Here is a 19,099-nt window from a genome sequence, read left to right as displayed (position 1 = left end):
AAATAGCTGTGAGTTCAGGTGGGGCTCAGGGGGGGGTCATGTAATTACCTAATATTGAAGAATTCAATGTTGGGTAGTAAGCTCCCAAATTAGAATATGAGGTGATGTTCTTTTGTGAAAGGCACTTTTATAAATGCAAATCTTTTATTAACAGCGTTTACTTCCTCCCGAAGAAGTGTTTGCCTCATGAGGCCATGTTTCTTTAGCCTCCTTGCTCCTGGTTGGCACCAGATCAAGACCCTTTGCAGTCTGGTAATCTGAAATGTTGACAGCTTCTCGCTGTTGGAGAGCTTCAATTGCTCACTTGCGCCTTCTAGTGCTTTGCAATGGCGCTGCAGCCTTTAGAGGTAACCCGGGGTGCAGGCTACATACAGCCTTGTTCGGCTACCACTGCTCGCATGCAGGGTGAGAGCCCGAAAATGGAGCAACTGAACGAAAACACAATGGTTCCGATAAAATAGGCACCACTGATTGAGATTCCAGGGTCCAAAGACTCTTCTGCTGACGTATTTAAAATATATATATATATATATATATATATATTTCGGGGTTTCAGGAAATAGTTATGGTGGAAAAAAGAAAAGAAAGTGTTCAGGACCCAGGGACATTCATGCTTTTGCTGCAGTGGTGATGTGACTGCAACTCAGCTGTGTAGCTGGCTGAAGGCCAGGGAGGCCGATCCAAGCCCTTTCAGTAAAGTGCTGCTCTAGCCAAAGGCTGTACTGTAGCTAGGGAGTGGCGTCAGTAGACTGGAGGATATGCACGGTGTATTGGGACTCGGCTCTCCCACCATTCAGAAGTACCTCATTGTTAATCGGCTGCGGGAGCACGGCAGAGGCTTTGGACGGAGTTTAAAGAGCTGGGTAAGTTCGCAGCGATTTTTCCTTCTCACGGCGGCCGCTCATCCAACCAAGCCAGATAGAATGTAAAACTTGCCACACGCGTGAAACATTTTGCAAGGGTGAGCGGAGAAGTGCAGTCTCAGCAGTAACAGAGAAGCGTCTCCTATCTTGGGAGTCGATGCACTGGTTGTTGTTGTTGGGGTGTGGGTGGGGGAGCTTCGCTTGATGTCTGTGCTTACAAGCGGTGATTTTTCTGTGAGGGAGGCAGACATCTCTCCCAGGTCAGCGGATGTGTTAAATGAACGACTTTCATGTTGAAGACACTGCGCGTTGACGGTTTTAGCACGACTTGCTTTTCAGAAGCCTAGCCTGGGATTTGACAGTAGAACCAGCTACAAAACGGTTCAAGTGCGTCACTTGATGGTTAAAGTTTGGAGCCCCAAACCAGTTGCAGCTTTCACTTCATTTAGGGCTAGGCTTTAGACGGACAATCTTCAGGTTGACTCTCAGGTGAAACTTTAAACTCTTACCTCGCCTGATGCTTAATTTGGACAAAACTAATCCCATGACAACGGGCAAAGTTGATATAAAGAAAAGCGTTCATCTGAGGTGTGAGCTAATATTTGTAACTCAGTAGCCTGTAAATAAAAAAGGATTATATGAGCAAGGAATTGCAGATGCTGTTTACCAAATAAAATAACGAAACAACTTGCTGGAGTAACTCGGCGTTTGCAGAGTCAGGTAGCATCTCTGGAGAACATGGACAGGTGATGGTCTTGGTTGGGATCCTTCAGACTGATTGTATGGTGGGGATTGGAAGGAAAGCTGGAAGCGAGGAGAGGCAGTACAAAGTACAGCGGGTAGTAGGTTGAACCAGGTGAAGGAAGTTTTATGAGAGGCAAATTGTTGGACAAAAGCCAGAAATGTAAAGACAAGATGTAAGACAAAAGATTATTAAAGAGTTGCTAAAGAGTAGTGAAGCCAGCAGAAGGAATATCCAATTGGCCTCCATAATGTTTGCGACAAAGACCTATCATTTATTTATTTGCCTCTGGACTCCACAATTTGAGATTTGTAATAGAAAAAAACAACATGTGGTTAAAGTGCACATTGTCAGATTTTATTAAAGGGTATTTTTTATACATTTTTGTTTCACCATATAGAAATTACAGCTGTGTTTATACATAGTCCTCCCCCCCCATTTCACGACACCATAATGTTTGGCACACATGGCTTCACAGGTGTTTGTAATTGTTCGGGTGTGCTTAAATGCCTCCTTAATGCAGGTATAAGAGAGCTCTCAGCATTTAGTCTTTCCTCCCGTCCTTCCATCACCTCTGGAAACTTTTATTGCTGTTTATCAACATGAGGACCAAAGTTGTGCCAATGAAAGTCAAAGAAACTATTATGAGACTGAGAAACAAGAATAAAACTATTAGATACATCAGCCAAACCTTAGGTTTACCAAAATCATCTGTTTGGAACATCATTGAGAAGAGAGCACTGGTGAGCTTACTAATTGCAAAGGGACTGGCAGGCCAAGGAAAACCTCTACAGCTGATGACAGAAGAATTCTCTATAATAAAGAAAAATCCCCAAACACGTGTCCGACAGATCAGAAGCACTCTTCAGCAGTCAGGTGTGGATTAGTCAATGACCACAGTCTGCACAAGACTTCATGAATAGAAATACAGAGGCTACACTGCAAGATGCAAACCACTGGTTAGCTACAAAAATAGGATGGCCAGGTTACAGCTTGCCAAGAAGTACTTAAAAGAGCAACCACAGTTCTGGAAAAAGGTGTTGTGGACAGATGAGACGAAGATTAACTTGTATCAGAGTGGTGGCAAGAGCAAAGTATGGAGGAGAGAAGGAACTGCCCAAGATCCAAAGTATATCATCTCATCTGTGAAACACGGTGGTGGGGGTGTTATGGCCTGGGCATGTATGGCTGCTGAAGGTACTGGCTCATTTATCTTCATTGATGATACAACTGTTGATGGTAGTAGCATAATGAATTCTGAAGTGTATAGACACATCCTATCTGCTTAAGTTCAAACAAATGCCTCAAAACTAATTGGCGGCGGTTCATTCTACAGCAAGACAATGATCCCAAACATACTGCTAAAGCAACAAAGGAGGTTTTGGTAAGGAGGTTTTCACAGCTAAAAAATGGTCAATTCTTGAGTGGCCAAATCAATCAACCCAATAGAGCATGCCTTTTATATGCTGAAGAGAAAACTGAAGGAGACTAGCCCCAAAAACAAGCATAAGCTAAAGATGGCTGCAATAAAAGCCTGGGTGAGCATCACCAGAGAAGACACTGAGCAACTGGTTATGTATGTGAATCGCAGACTTCAAGCAGTCATTGCATGTAAAGGATATGCAACAAAATACTAAACATGACTACTTTCATTTACATGACTGCTGTGTCCCAAACATTAAGATTTTACTTCGGAGTCACGTGAGTGACTACGTGAAGAACCCACCCAGCGCGCAGGCGCGGCATTACGTCAGCAGTGCAACAGCGGCAGCAGCTGGAGCCAGGCTCTCCAGCTGCAGCATAAGGACAAGACCTCAGGTAAGTGCCTTTTTTGTTACAGAGTCGCGCTAGAGAGAATAATGGCCTCTCGCAAGCGACCAGCCAGGAGGACTGCCTGCCCTACTCCACCCGAGGACGGGTCCATAGCGGGACGGCAGCCTCTCGCAGCGGAGGAGCCTTTTCAACGCTCCCGCTCACCCGACACCGAGCCGCCCCCAGTGCTGCAGATTTCAACGCCCCGCACAGGGAGGAAGGCGACACATAAAACCGACTGGCCGGTGTCCTCCGATGAATCGGAGGAACGGGAACACTCTCCCCCACCGAAAAGGGGAGACGCTCGGATCAGCTGCATGAGGCAGCTCCTCGAGCGTATGATAAATGAGGAGATGCGGCATCTCCCAGGAGGACGGGCTTTGGCCTCCTCCTCTCCACACCCTTCTGTACCCTCTATGTTCGAGGGCAGTAAGGGAGGCCAGGACTGGGCTGGCCTATCCCAAGGGCAGGCGGAGGATATCATCAGCATGCCGGGCGTGCCGGAAGAAGAGCTACTGGGTGTAGTGGGCCGATATGCGGCACCACCAACAACTGGGATGGTGTTGCCACCCAGAATGGCGGCAACTATAAACAGGCTGTCCAACAACCCGCTGCAGGACAAGGCTGTCCAGCAGGCCCTTGACAACTACATCGCGCCAGAAAATTGCGAGGCACTGAGGGTCAAGACGGTCAATGGGCAGATCTGGAACCAGCTGGGGCAGCAAATAAGGGCTCAGGAGGTCAAAATGCAGCGAGTCCTGAAGCTCCACTCAGCAGCCGTCACCGCCTTTGCTCGGTCCGTTGGGGATGAAGACCTGACCATACCCCAGCAGGATGCCCTCGCACTGATGTGCAGCACCACGTATGAGCTGAACAACCTACGGCGGGACAACATCAGGCCTGCCCTCAACCCAACATATGCCGGCCTCTGTAAAGCTCCAGCGCCCGAAAGACAGGCGCTGCTATTTGGTGCGGATCTGGCCAAAAGGCTCAAGGAATTGGAAGAGGCGGCAAAACCAGTAGGCCTCATGAGGGCAGGGCCAGGACCGAGCAGGGTGAAGACACCCAGTTGGCCGCACGCCTCGGCAGCCACCAGCAGATACCGAGCTGGTGAAAGCCTGGTGACCGCCTCCCACTACCCCCAGAGCTCTTTTTTAGAGCGGGGCCCAGGGCGGAGCCGTGGGAAGATGCGTCGCCCCACCGCAGCACCAACACGGACAACCTTGGGCCAGACCCACCGAAAACGACCCCACAAGTGAACATGGAGGTAGGTGGGTCTGGTTCCTGTCAACATACACAGACAAAGGGTGTAGTATTAACAGGGGGACGTTTGAGGTTCTTCAAGCATGTTTGGTGCTCCCTTACTAACAATCAGTTTATACTCAACAGTATTAGTGGATACAAAATTGAGTTCAAACCAGGCGTAGAACCGCCAGTTCAGCACATGCCCCAAAGGGTGTTCCTTCCCTCGGCAGTTGAGAAGGTAGAAGGACAAGCTGAACTTGATCGGCTCGTGGCTAAAGGCATCATAGAAATGACCACACACGAGCCGCAAGAATTTGTATCAAATATTTTTCTCAAAACCAAAAAAGATGGTGGATGTCGCATTATTATTGATCTGACATCACTCAATCAGTCTGTTGAGTATCAACATTTCAAAATGGAGACATTTGTCACTGCCAGACAACTGATCTCCAAGGGATACTACATGGCAAGCATAGATATCAAAGATGCTTACTATTTGGTACCCATTCATAAAGATTACTTTAAATATCTGAAATTTATCTGGAGGGGCCAGCTATGGCAGTACCGAGCTTTGCCCAATGGTTTAACGACAGCTCCCAGACTATTTACGAAAATTCTTAAAGTGGCCATGAAGAAATTGAGAGAACTAAAACATTTAGTAGTGGCCTATCTGGACGATGTTCTCATATTAGGAAGAACACGGGAACAAGCTGTCGCAGGAGTGTTAGCCACTAAACAACTCCTTGAAACTTTGGGTTTTATCCTTCACCCAGATAAATCAATATTGGAGCCTACTACTAACATGGATTACTTAGGCTTCACTATTGACACGATTCACATGACTGTCACTCTGCCCAGAAACAAAACAGTTTCACTCATTGAAGCTTGTAGCCATTTAATTGCTAAACCGCAACCTAGAATACGGCATGTAGCCAGAGTTATTGGCTCTATAGTAGCAGCATTTCCGGCTGCCCAACATGGGCCCTTGCATTATCAAAATCTACAAAGAGCAAGGACTCATGCATTACGCCTTCATAGGGGGCATTATGATCGCAAAATGGATTTACCCGCTGAAGCCAAATCAGAACTTCAGTGGTGGGTTGACAATATTTGGCACAGTCACAGTCCTATCGCCGTAACCAATCCTAACATAACCATTGCAACGGATGCCAGTGCTTTAGGCTGGGGAGCTACTAACTCCATAGACAGCACAGGTGGCAGATGGACTAACTCAGAGGCATCGCTACTACAATCACTGGGCATTAACTTTTTGGAAATGCTCGCCGCCTTTTATGGGCTAAAAGCATATGCATCTGATATGCGGCACGTGCATGTTAGAATTATGATCGACAACACTACGGCAGTATCTTATATCCAGCACATGGGTGGCATTAAATCAGTATCATGCGACAAATTAACTGCTATAATCTGGCAATGGTGTGTCGAGAGACATATTTGGCTATCAGCTGCCTATTTACCAGGCAAGCTAAATTTAGTGGTGGACACCAGGTCACGAAAATTCAACGACAACATCGAATGGATGTTGGACCCAAAATTATTTGCTAAAATTGTCAAGCAATATGGTACGCCAGATATAGATTTGTTTGCGTCTAGGTTAAATCACCAACTACCCATGTATGTGGCTTGGGAACCAGACCCAGAGGCAGCAGCGGTAGATGCCTTCACGCTGGATTGGGGAAATTTCTTTTTCTATGCTTTCCCTCCCTTCTGCCTCATCAGTCGGGTACTCCAGAAAATTCAGGCAGACTCAGCCTCTGGCATTCTGGTCGTGCCCGACTGGCCTACCCAACCATGGTTCCCAATGTTCCACGACATGGTGGTAGAGACACCAATGGTCCTTCAACACCACCCCCAATTATTGACTCACCCGGTAACTGGCATTAGCCATCCATGCCACCAAAAATTGAAACTCCTGGTTTCCAGATTTTGAACAGGCCTTACCGGGGATTGGGGTTATCAGACAGAACAATCACCACCATGTCGGCATCCCTGCGAGTTTCCACCAAGAAACAGTACCTGACCTTCATCAGGAAATGGGAACAGTACTGTCTGGACGCAGGGACATCCTACAAGACGGCTTCGATCTCGGATGTGCTGGAGTTCCTGGCCCACCTGCACCATGATCTCAAGATGAGCTACAGTGCCATCAATACGGCTCGGAGCGCACTGTCCGCATACCTCATGCCGATAGAACAGCATAGTGTGGGATCCCACCCTCTGGTCATCAGACTCCTTAAAGGGATCTTTAATACCAAACCCCCTACACCTAGATACACTCACATGTGGGATGTGAGTGTAGTTCTGACACACCTTCGAGGTTGGCCTCCGGTGGGATCCCTGAGCCTGGAACAGGCCACTTATAAAACCCTCATGCTCATGGCGCTTGTCTCAGCTCAAAGGGTTCAGTCGCTCCATCAGCTAAATCTGAACTACATGGTGACCACCCCAGATACCATTACTTTCACCATGCCGGGGTTGGTAAAACAAAGTAGACCAGGTACATCAAACTCCCCGTTGATCTTCCGGGCTTACCCTCCAGAACCTAGGCTGTGTGTGGTGACCCACCTTCATCATTATCTAGACACAACCCAAACGCTTAGAGGGAGAGAGAAAGCCTTATGGGTTAGCCACAGAAAGCCTTTTGGACGGGTAACCAGCCAAACATTATCCAGATGGTTGAAACAGGTCCTCAGCATGGCAGGGATTAACACAAATGTTTTTAAATCCCATTCAACCAGGGCAGCGTCCACCTCAGCGGCGGATAGGATGCAGGTTCCCCTAGACCACATCCTCAGAGCAGCGGGATGGTCAAGGGAATCGACATTCCAACGATTTTACAAGAAACCGCTGATGGAACAGGACGTCTTTGCGGATACCATTTTAAAAACCGCAAAGTTATGATTTAAAGCCCATGGGAGCTATTTTGTTTTTTGTTATAGTTAATAAACATTTCTTTTATAACTAAACAAACTTGTTGGTCTCTAGCTACCACTTCCTCCCTCGATGATCTTTCGGCAGTGAGTGATATAACTGTTACACGGTTTGAAATCACAGACCTTTGAAGTCTTCACGTAGTCACTCACGTGACTCCGAAGTAAAATAGTAAGATTAAACGAGTACTTACCAGTACGAAGTTTGATCTGTATTTTATGAGGAGTTACGATGAGGGATTACGTGCCCTCCGCTCCCACCCTCATTATATAGATCAAATTCGGACTAATGTCTCGTTGGTCTTCACTATCTTTACTTCAACTAGTGTCTATCTGTGATTCCACACCGCTGCTTGGAAGTATGCCGCGCCTGCGCGCTGGGTGGGTTCTTCACGTAATCCCTCATCGTAACTCCTCATAAAATACAGATCAAACTTCGTACTGGTAAGTACTCGTTTAATCTTACTATTCCTTGACATGGGGGTACTATGTATAAACACTGCTGTAATTTTCTACAAGGTGGAACCATAAATGTATAAAAATGGCCTTTATTAAAATCTGACAATGTGCACTTTATAGGTGACGTTTCGTGTCGAGACCCTTCTTCAGACATCTACCTTCCCTCGTCCCATTAAGCCGCATAAGAAATGTTCTATGTCTCAAGGAGATCACCACTCTTCCCAAAAAAGCCTCGACCCAGTCCACTTAATCTCTCTTCATATAATACACATGGGTGACTCAACCTACCTGTATATAATATCCCAGGTGCAATCCCAACAGGAGTTCTGTAGAATTTAAGCTAGGCATCTGTATTCTTGTACCCATGAGTAAAGTTGTTTGTCTTCCCAATTACTTGTAGTAGTACCTGCATGTTAGGGGATCCATGTATTAAGACATTGAAGCCACCCTGAACCTCAACACCTTTGATGGTTCCAGTCCTACAGTTCCGCTGAGAGCTCTCCATTATGCCCACATTTGTCACTTCTCTTTTGATCTTCCTTTGGCAATTGCGTACCAACCTCTTTGACCTCACGCTTGTTTGCCCCTCCTAACATCTAATTCTATGGCCGGTTGCCTTTTTTTTGGTCTCATGCAAAGTGTATTGGTTTATTTTCCTATATTAAAGGTGCTTTAAGTATGCACACAAGAACTATATTGGCAGTACTCGCTGGAGGCTCTCCAGCCTCTGAGTGTTGTGGCTTCAAGTCATTGAAGCTCCTCCAGAGACAATGTTGAACTGTCAATGTCTTTTGGATGATATATTAGATCAAGCTTTAATACTGCTTCTTTAGTATTTTGAAGTGAGCTGGAAGTTATCACTAATGGCCCGCAATAATTTGACACCATCAAAATTTGTTTCTTCATGCAACACTCCAACAAAAAGCAAAATGATAATGACCTGATCACGGAAATCTGACGAATAGCTCAGTATCACTTTGCTTTTTGTGAAGATGTCCCCGTGCACATCTGCTGCTACATTTCAGGGATGACCACTTACCTATTGTTTCAATGAACTTCACAAAGTATTTTGTAAAGTTCAAAGCTTAAAGCTATATTGATGCACTTATTTGCTTTATGTGGAGTCTGTCAGCATTGATTGTGAGGGAAATAAAAGAACAATTTAATGGGTTTCTTCCCAGGCTGGAACAGTACGTGTCTGTTTCAGTTTCTGGTAACAAATGGGACAACTTTACACTTTGGTTTGGACAAGACTTTTAATCTATTTTTCTTACTTGAGATACAACTGAGAGTTTATTTGTAATGCTTTGTAACTGGACATTGGTTTGTATTTTCTGGGACGCTATTCAAAGATTCTGGCTTGATTAGGGTGGGCAACTGTGGAAGAACATATTCCAAGTGGTGGAACAAATGGCGCTTGTATAGACTGTTTAACAGAACAAATGGACTTACTGCACATACCAGGATCTCAATAGACAAAGTTGGACATCAAATCATGCAATGTGTTATTGGAGCAGGTGACCAAAATCATGGTCAAAGGGGTGAGTTCAAGGATGGTCTTGAAGGTGTTCATGGATAAGAACATTACCCGACCACACACATCCCATCCTCCCACACCACAGTGAAGGCAATGGATGTTCTGCTATGCATTGATTACCTTTGGGATTATTGGTAAAAACAATAATGTTTCTCTCATAAAAATGCAGATATTTTCAGGAAAAATAAATGATTTCAATAATTTGGATTTTTCTTTCTCCTCGAAACTAGTCCAGCTCTTACCCAGGAAAGTCACCAGACAGTGGCAAGGTGGTGGCCAGGGGTGGGCCGATTCCCATTCAGGTGATCGCTGAAGAATGTTAAAAGATTGGGCCTTCCACATTTTACCCACTGAGCCCTCCCATACTCTCCTTATTGAAAACTGGCCAAGAGAAGGAATGTGAGATCCATTCTCATTCAGTTCAAACATCAGTCTTCACATGCACTCCATGTACACTTCACACGGCCTCGGCAAGGCCACCAGCATAATCAAAGATGAGTCTCACCTTGGTCACTCTCTCTTCTCTCCTCTCTTCTCCTGTCAGGCAAGAGGTATATAAGTGTGAAAATTCATGCTTCCAGATTCAGGGACAGTTTCTTCCCAGTTGTCTTCGGGCAACTGAACCATCCCATCAATGACTAGAGAGCGATCCTGAAATACCATCTACCTCATTGGAGATCCTTGGACTATCTTTAATCGGACTTTACTGGTCTTTATACCATATTCCCTTTATCGTATATCTGTGGCCTGTGGACTGCTCGATTGTAATTGCGTATAGACTTTCTGCTGACTGGCTAGCATGCAACAAAAAGCTTTCCACTGTACCTCGGGACACGAGACAATAAACTAAACTAAAACCAAGCTATGTACCAAACTCTTTTGTGTCTGTCGGTTTTGTAAACAACATCAAGGTAACAATTGCATCACATATGGAACATTATCCTCATTATGGCAAAAGAAAGAATCTGTATTTAGACACTTGTTATTGTGCCTTTGCAATACACCAAAGAACTCCACAGCTAGTGATGCACTTTTCCATTGGGAGTCCCTGTTGTAATGTAGCGACTGCCAAGGTTCCACAGGCAGTGGCTGGGATAAGTGACTTGTTATTTAATCCAATGATCTTGGTTGAGGATTCACTGTTGACCAGAACATACCAACGATATACAGGTTGGTAGGTTAATTAGCCTCCATAACTGGTCCACACAGAGACACAAGAAACTGCAGATGCTGGAATCTTGGAGCAAAGATAAACTGCCAGAGGATCTCAACGGGTCGGGCAGAATCGTTGGGAGGAAAATGGACAGGCCCTTCTTCGAACTGATGAGTCCGAAGAAAAGTCTGAATCTGAAATGTCGTCTGTCCATTTCCATAAGACAGAGGAGCAGAATTAGACCATTCAGTCCCTCCAAAATTTACCCTCCAAAAATTCTGCCTGACCCGCTGAGTTACTCCAGCAGTTTGATTTTTGGACTGTAAAAATGGGCCTTCGAGTGCAGGCGAATGGTAGAATCTGGGAGGAATTCATGGAAATATGGGGAGAATAAAATGGGATCGAAGAAGGATTAGTATAAATGAATGGTTGATGGCCAGGACGGACTCGATGGGGGAGGAAAGGCTTGTTTAAATGTTTTATCTCTCCATAACTCCGACTTCCAATAAGCACACAAAATCTGGACTTCCACTTACAGGGCTGCACTGAGGGAGTGCTGCAATGTCGGAGGTATAACTTCATGATGAGCCATTAAACCATGTTCTGCGAATCGTTTTGCCGGAAATTACCTTTGTGTAGTGGCATGGGAGGGGGAGGGGGGGATTTCTCCTTGCCTTCTGTGCGAGGGCAACGGCACAGTGGTGCATAGGTACAGTTACTACCTTATAGCGCCAGAGACCCAAGTTTGATCCTGACTGCGGGTGCTGTCTGTACGGAGTTTGCACTCTCTTCCTGTGACCTTGTGGGTTTTCTCAGCATCCTCTGGTTTCCTCCCACATTTCAAAGACGTACGGGGTTGTAGGTTAATTGGCTTCTGTAAATTGTCCATTGTCCTTGGTGTGTAGGATAGTGTGTAGAAATGGGACCGAGGGGCCTGTGTTCCACGCTACGATAGAACAAATGTATGGGTGATCATTGGTCAGCGTGGAGTCAGTGGGCCAAAGAGCATGTTTCCGCGCTGTGTCTTTAAACAAAACTAAACTCTAAACTTATGGTCGATGTTGTTCCCTCAACTGAAATTATTAAGACAAATGACCAGAATGATGTTTGTGTGAGCATTCAGTCCCAGGCTGGTTGTCACATTTCCTCCAACAGTGAATGTCCTTCAAATAAATGGCTCACAGAAGTCCAATCTTTTGTGTTTCCAGTATGAAACTACACATCAAGATTTGATTTTTTTTTTTCCTTTCAGTATCGGGTTACACAAATGATAGGTGATCTCTGAGGGTAATCTGTCTGAGCAGTGACAAAATGATTCCCAGGTCAGGAATATTTTGTTTTCTTGCTGTGTCTACAGATTCAACCTGCAAATTCCGAAACAGCTATGTAACAACATACCGATGATCTCAGCCTCTGATCCCTATGGGGGTTCCAATGATAAGCTCCCAATGATTTGATCCAAGCCGATGTTCCTTACCGTGAAGTTCTGTGAATTATTTTACTTGGTCGCATTTAATCCGAGTGTTCTTTTCCCCAGAACTGGATAAGTCAGGAATTAAACCACCGCTCCAACTGGGCAGCCCCGTTCCCGATGTTGAGCGGTGTTTGTGTGTTTGTGAGGGAGGCTGGGCAAGTAGGAGAACGCAGATGAAGGCTGCTGTGAAGTAAAAGAATTTGAAGAACTGGGTTTTGCTATCCTGGAAACTGATGCCAAGCTTTGAAATAAATTTGCCCACCCCCTGCCAAGGTGCAAACACATTTCTCCTACCATCTTCACTCCAAAGATGTACAGGTTTGTAGGCTAATTGGCTTGGTATAAATGTAAATTGTCCTTGGTGTGCGTGGGATAGTGTTGGTGTGCGGTGATCGCTGATCGGTGGGCCGAAGGGCCTGTTTCCGCACTGAATCTCTAAACTGAACTAAACCTTAGTCGCACTACACTTTTCCCCCGCCTTCGTATGCTCACCCCCTACCTCCTCATTTCCCCCTCCCTCTCTTTCCACTCCTATCTGTCCCCTTTCACCCATATCCCTCCCTCCTGCTTTACATGCCACTTCTCATATGACACCCTTTTGATTCCTTTCCACTTTTAGCCTTTGTAACTTACTCTACCCCTCTGCCAATCACCTGCTCCTTTGCCTGTATCCACCGTGCCAGGCTTTGCCCTCCTCCATCTCTCTTTTCCTGTTTTCTTCCCCTACCCCATCAGTCTGAAGAGTCTGTCCTTTCCCTTCACATATGCCACCTGATCCAGTGAGTTCCTCCAGTACCTTGCTTTTTGCTCACAATTCCACCCTCTGTAGTTACTGTGTTCTATTGAAATAAATGTTGCTTGTTTCTGGATAGGCAATGCATGATTGGTTATTTTTCTTGAATATTAGCCCTGGCATCTTCCAGGAGCAAATCTTTACTTAATGAGGACCAGTTTACAGGATCTGTGTTTACAGGCACTGTATCCCAACAATAATACTGCACATCATTATCCCATTGTACTTTAAGGATAGCATTCCCTTTGCCTATCGGGGATGGGGGAAACAGAGAGAAAATATAATAAATGAGAGGAAGATAAACAAAGGAAGATTTTGTATGTACTGAATATCCTTCTTGGCCTCGGAGTGTTTCAAACTGCTTTAAAGCTAATTAAATATATTTAAATTTCGCTTGGGTAATTTATACCCCAGCGATAAGAGCATTGACTTCTCTAACTTCTGATAGCCCTTGCTTTTCAGATTCAGATTCAGATTCAATTTTAATTGTCATTGTCAGTGTACAGTACAGAGACAACGAAATGCATTTAGCGTCTCCCTTGAAGAGCGACATAGCAAACGATTTGAATAAAAATAAATAATAATTGGGGGGGGGGGGGGGGGGTGATTGGCAGTCACCGAGGTACGTTGTTTAGTAGAGTGACAGCCGCCGGAAAGAAGCTGTTCCTCGACCTGCTGGTTCGGCAACGGAGAGACCTGTAGCGCCTCCCGGATGGTAGGAGGGTAAACAGTCCATGGTTGGGGTGAGAGCAGTCCTTGGCGATGCTGAGCGCCCTCCGCAGACAGCGCTTGCTTTGGACAGACTCAATGGAGGGGAGCGTGGAACCGGTGATGCGTTGGGCAATTTTCACCACCCTCTGCAGTGCCTTCCGGTCGGAGACAGAGCAGTTGCCATACCATACTGTGATGCAGTTGGTAAGGATGCTCTCGATGGTGCAGCGGTAGAAGTTCACCAGGATCTGAGGAGACAGATGGACCTTCTTCAGTCTCCTCAGGAAGAAGAGACGCTGATGAGCCTTCTTGATCAGAGTAGAGGTATTGTGGGTCCAAGAGAGGTCATCGGAGATGTTGACTCCCAGGAACCTGAAGCTAGAAACACGTTCCACCTCCGTCCCGTTAATGTGGATGGGGGTGTGCGTGCCGCCTCTGGACTTCCTGAAGTCTACAATGAGCTCCTTGGTCTTCTTGGAGTTAAGGGCCAGGTTGTTGTCAGCGCACCATGCTGCTAAGTGCTGGACCTCCTCCCTGTAGGCCAGCTCATCGTTGTTGCTGATGAGGCCAATCACCGTTGTATCATCTGCATACTTGATGATGGTGTTAGTACCATGTACAGGTGTGCAGTCATAGGTGAAGAGGGAGTAGAGGAGGGGGCTCAGCACACAGCCCTGAGGAACGCCGGTGTTCAGGGTGAGGGTTGAAGAGGTGTGCTTGTCTAACCTCACAGACTGGGGTCTGTTGGTTAGAAAGTCCAGTATCCAGTTGCAGAGGGAGGGGTCGATGCCCAGGTTACTGAGTTTGGTGATCAGTTTTGATGGAATAATGGTGTTGAATGCTGAGCTGTAATCGATGAACAGCATTCTTACATAAGTGTCTCTGTTGTCAAGGTGGGAGAGGGCGGAGTGAAGTGCCGTTGAGATGGCATTCTCCGTACTCCTGTTCTTGCGGTAGGCAAACTGATAGGGATCCAGTGTGGGGGGTAGGCAGCTTTTGAGGTGTGCCAGGACCAGCCTCTCGAAGCACTTGGTGATGATGGGGGTAAGTGCAACTGGGCGGAAGTCGTTGAGGCTTGCCGCAGTGGAGTGTTTTGGCACTGGCACGATGGAGGTGGCTTTAAGGCAAGTGGGGACAACTGCTTGGGCAAGTGACAGGTTGAAGATGTCAGTCCAGACGTCTGTCAGCTGCGCAGCACAGGCACTGAGCACGCGCCCGGGGATGCCGTCAGGGCCAGCAGCCTTACGTGCATTAGTCCTACTCAGTGCCACGTACACGTCGTAGGGGGTGAGTGTGAGGGGTTGGTGATCGGCAGGTAGCACAGCCTTGATGGCTGTCTCTAGATTGTCCCTGTCGAAGCGGCCATAGAAGTGGTTAAGCTCCTCAAGGAAGGAGGCGTCGCTGGATGTGGGGGTGATGTTGGAGGGTCTGTAGTCCGTGATGGCCTGGATGCCTTGCCACATGCGTCGGGGGTCGGAGTTGTTTTTGTTGAAGTGCTCCTCAATCCTGAGCTTATGGCAGTGCTTGGCCTTCCTGATGCCCCTCTTCAGGTTAGCCCTGGATGAACTGTAGGCTCGAGCATCGCCTGACCTGAAAGCGGTGTCCCGTGCTTTCAGCAGTAGCCTGACCTCGCTGTTCATCCATGGCTTCTGATTCGGGTATATGGTCACCTGTTTGAGGGAGGTGACACTATTGATGGTGGAGTTTATAAAGTCCAGAACAGAGGATGTATAGGAATCAATGTCCGTGTGAGAGTCAAGGGTGGCCTGGGCTGCAAACGCCTTCCAGTCAGTGTTTCCAAAACACTGCTGAAGTGTGAAGTCCGCTTCCTCTGACCAGACTTTAACTGTCCTTACAGTTGGTTTAACCCGTCTGATGAGTGGGGAGTACTTAGGGAGCAGGAACAATGAGACGTGATCAGACTGACCAAGGTGGGGGAGGGGGATGGCTTTGTAAGCTTCAGCCATGTTGGTGTAGACTTTGTCCAGTGTCTTGTCTACTCTAGTGGGGAAGGATACATGTTGGTGGAATTTGGGGAGTACAGTCTTCAGGTTGGAGTGATTGAAGTCACCCGCAACAATGAAGGCTGCCTCGGGGTTGTGAGTCTGTTGTTTGCTAATGGCAGTATGCAGCTCTTTCATTGCAAGCTTGGCATTAGCATCAGGAGGGATGTAGGCTGCAGTCACAACAGTGGAGGTGAACTCTCTGGGCAGATAGAACGGTCTGCATCTAACCAAGAGGAATTCAAGGTTAGCTGAGCAGTGACTCTCGATGATGGTGGAGTCCGTGCACCATGCTTTGTTTACATAAATGCACAGACCCCCCCCTCTGGTCTTACCAGAGTCTGATGTCCTGTCCGCTCGGAGTAAATGACGCCCCGATAGCTGGATGGCGCTGTCAGGAACGTCAGTGTTGAGCCAAGTTTCAGTGAAGATCAAGATGTTGCAGTCCTTGATCCGGTTGTGGGAGATGATCCTTAGCTGGAGTTCATCCATTTTGTTTGCCAGTGAGCGCACGTTGGCGAGGAAAAGGCTAGGAATCGCTGCTCTAACCTGGCCTTTAACCCACCTCTGCGTCCCCGGCGGTGTTTTCGTACCCGTCGCCGTCTGTTGGTGCTTCTGGTGGGCCGAGCTGGCTTGGTGCGCGCTGGTGTTCTGCCGCTCCGTTGCTCCGCGTCTGCGTTACTCCGCAGGCGGTCTTCAGCCCCGCGGCTCTGCTGATGGTCTCCAGCCCCGGGGCTTACCTGGCGTTCTCCAGCTCCACGGGTCGGGTGGTGGTCTCCAGCTCCACGGGTCGGGTGGTGGTCTCCAGCTCCACGGGTCGGGTGGCGTTCTCCAGCTCCATGGGTCGGGTGGTGGTCTCCAGCTCCACGGGTCGGGTGGTGGTCTCCAGCTCCACGGGTCGGGTGGCGTTCTCCAGCTCCACGGGTCGGGTGGCGGTCTCCAGCTCCACGGGTCGGGTGGTGGTCTCCAGCTCCACGGGTCGGGTGGTGGTCTCCAGCTCCACGGGTTTTCCTCTCTATCCACCTCCCCCCTCCCACTTCTCCCATTAGTATTACTGTCTCTGACTACATTCTATCTTTGTTCTGCCCCCCCCTCCTCCCCTGACATCAGTCTGAAGAAGGGTCTCGACCCGAAACATCACCCATTTCTTCTCTCTAGAGATGCTGCCTGCCCTGCTGAGTTACTCCAGCATGTTGTGTCTTACCTTCGATTTAAACCAGCAACTGCAGTTCTTTCCTACACATAAGTATATTTGAAGTTGACCGCTGTGGTATTGCAGGGGGGTACAACCACAACCACAACAAATGGTGTTGATTTACATCAAAAACAGAACGTTTTGAAATACTCAGCAGATCAGGCCACATGTGGAAAGAGAACAGAGCTAACATTTCATGTCAGAGACCCCTCACCGGAACTGCAAAGCAGCAATGTGGAATGAAAATGCAGATGATGGTTTATACCGAAGATAGACACAAAGTGCTAGAGTAACTCAGTGGGTCAGGCAGCATCTCTGGAGGAAAAGGATGGGTGAAGTTTCGTGTCGGAACCCTTCTTCAGACCTGAATGTTTCTCCAGAGATGCTGCCTGACCCGCTGAGTTACTCCAGCACTTTGTGTCTATCTTCTGCAGGAAGGGTGGGAGGGGGATTCTCTGATGGGAGTAAACTTGTATGAACATGGAGATTTAGTTGTGAACAAGTTTATCCAATCGATGAGTAAATGGGGCAAAAGGCAAATTGCTGGAGGACCTCAGTGGGATGAGCAACATCTGTGCAGAGGGGGAGGGGGGGGGGGGGGAGGAATTAATCAGCATTTCACCTCAAGAATCCTGCATCAGGGCAATGAGTGAATGGAAGCAATTAAGAAAGTGGAAAAAATAGATATGAAGACCTCAGAGAAAATAGTGTGGGAGCTGTGTAATGTAGAATAAGAGGTCAGAGTGGGAATGGGATGGAGAATTCAAGTGGCAAGCAACAGGAAGCTGTTTGAACAGTTACTCCACGCAGAAGGGACCAATCTGTGCTTGGTTTCTCAGTTCTAACAAAGGGTCTCTGAACTGAAATATCAACTTAGTTTCTCTTCCCAGCAAGACCTGCAGAGTATTTGCAGGATTTTCTACTTTTGTTTTGGATTTCCAGCAGATTTTTTTTGTTTTTTGAGTATCACGTTGATTTAAATTTCCAGATCAGTTATTTTAGAGGAATAACTATTGTTCTGGTAGCTGGGAAGAACTCCAGTTTTGTCCCATATACTACCAACATAACATCCCTTGCATCCAACCATGAGAGCCGATTGGGTTGAGGACTCTTCCCAATGAAGGGATTTCCAACAGTCCAGCATTCCCTCACTACTGCACTCAATAATTGGCTGAGAGATAATCAAGTCTTTGGAAAGAAACTGGAAGTCCCAACTTTTCCGCATAGAAGTAAGCATTCTTCCCGAGGATTACTGAAAACAAGACGTTGCAGAAAATCTAAAAATCAAAAAAGCTGCACATGATAGAAATCTGAAACAAAATCAGAAAATGCAGAAAGCACCCAGCAGGTCAGGCTGCATCTGCGGGAAGAGAAGAATTGATTGTTCAAGACGGAGAAAGTTGAGTGTTTACAGCTTTATCTTTGTTGCTGATAAATCTACAATGTCTGGAAAGTTTTACACAGTACACACACTTGTTTTGTCATATCTACTTCTCATTTTACTTTCTGGAGTACTCTTTGGTAATCTGGTAATCATAAACCAATTGCAGTAAAATATATATTGTCATGGTCGGTTTCTAGTATTATGCAAGACCAACAGGCTTCGGGCAGACCAAAGGGTGTCTTTCACTTAGTTGGTGATCTTCCAACAGCATTTGATGTCTGTCTTGGTCGACATCCCTGGCGAATCATTGCCACACATCTATCATGGAAATGTTATTTCATAAAAATAAGTCATTTGAACAAAGACCTGGCTTTTGTCTCATGCAATCATTTACTTATAACTGTGCTGCTACAACCTTGCAGTAAAGATAGAGGCCATTTGGTCCATCGTATCATGCTGATTCACTCACAGAGCCATCCAAGTTGATCTGCAATCCCTCAAGAATTAATGTGTACTGCTGTTAACAATGGTCACCTCTAAAACCTTAGATAGGAAAATTGAATTGTTACACCGTGCATAAGAGTAATTTGCATAACTGGTTTTCACTGATATTATTTTCCTACTCTTTGTGCAATCTAATACATTTACATATATTTAAAACGGTTGGTCGTGCTTTTGTCCATACGTGTTGTCTCTTTTGTTGCTATAACTTTTGGCCAAATTTCCTGGTTCTCTGTAAAGTTGCAGCCGCCCCCCAAAAAAAAAATCTGCATCCTG

At 46.6% G+C, this 19,099-nt stretch overlaps 1 protein-coding gene across 1 annotated transcript in view; it reads left to right on the top strand.

Moving 5' to 3' along the window:
- Positions 1 to 537: 537 nt before the first annotated feature.
- The window catches only part of LOC129699345 (pleckstrin homology domain-containing family G member 1), a 216,258-nt gene continuing 197,696 nt past the window's right edge, over positions 538 to 19,099 (top strand). The window contains exon 1 of the mRNA XM_055639024.1: positions 538 to 863. The gene's annotated coding sequence lies outside the window, so the exon portion shown is untranslated. The remainder of the gene's footprint in view (positions 864 to 19,099) is intronic.

This window comes from Leucoraja erinacea, chromosome 8 (assembly GCF_028641065.1).
Source record: "Leucoraja erinacea ecotype New England chromosome 8, Leri_hhj_1, whole genome shotgun sequence".
Taxonomy (NCBI): domain Eukaryota; kingdom Metazoa; phylum Chordata; class Chondrichthyes; order Rajiformes; family Rajidae; genus Leucoraja; species Leucoraja erinaceus.
Note: the sequence above shows the minus strand (reverse complement) of the source record. Positions and strands in the feature narration are given on the sequence as shown.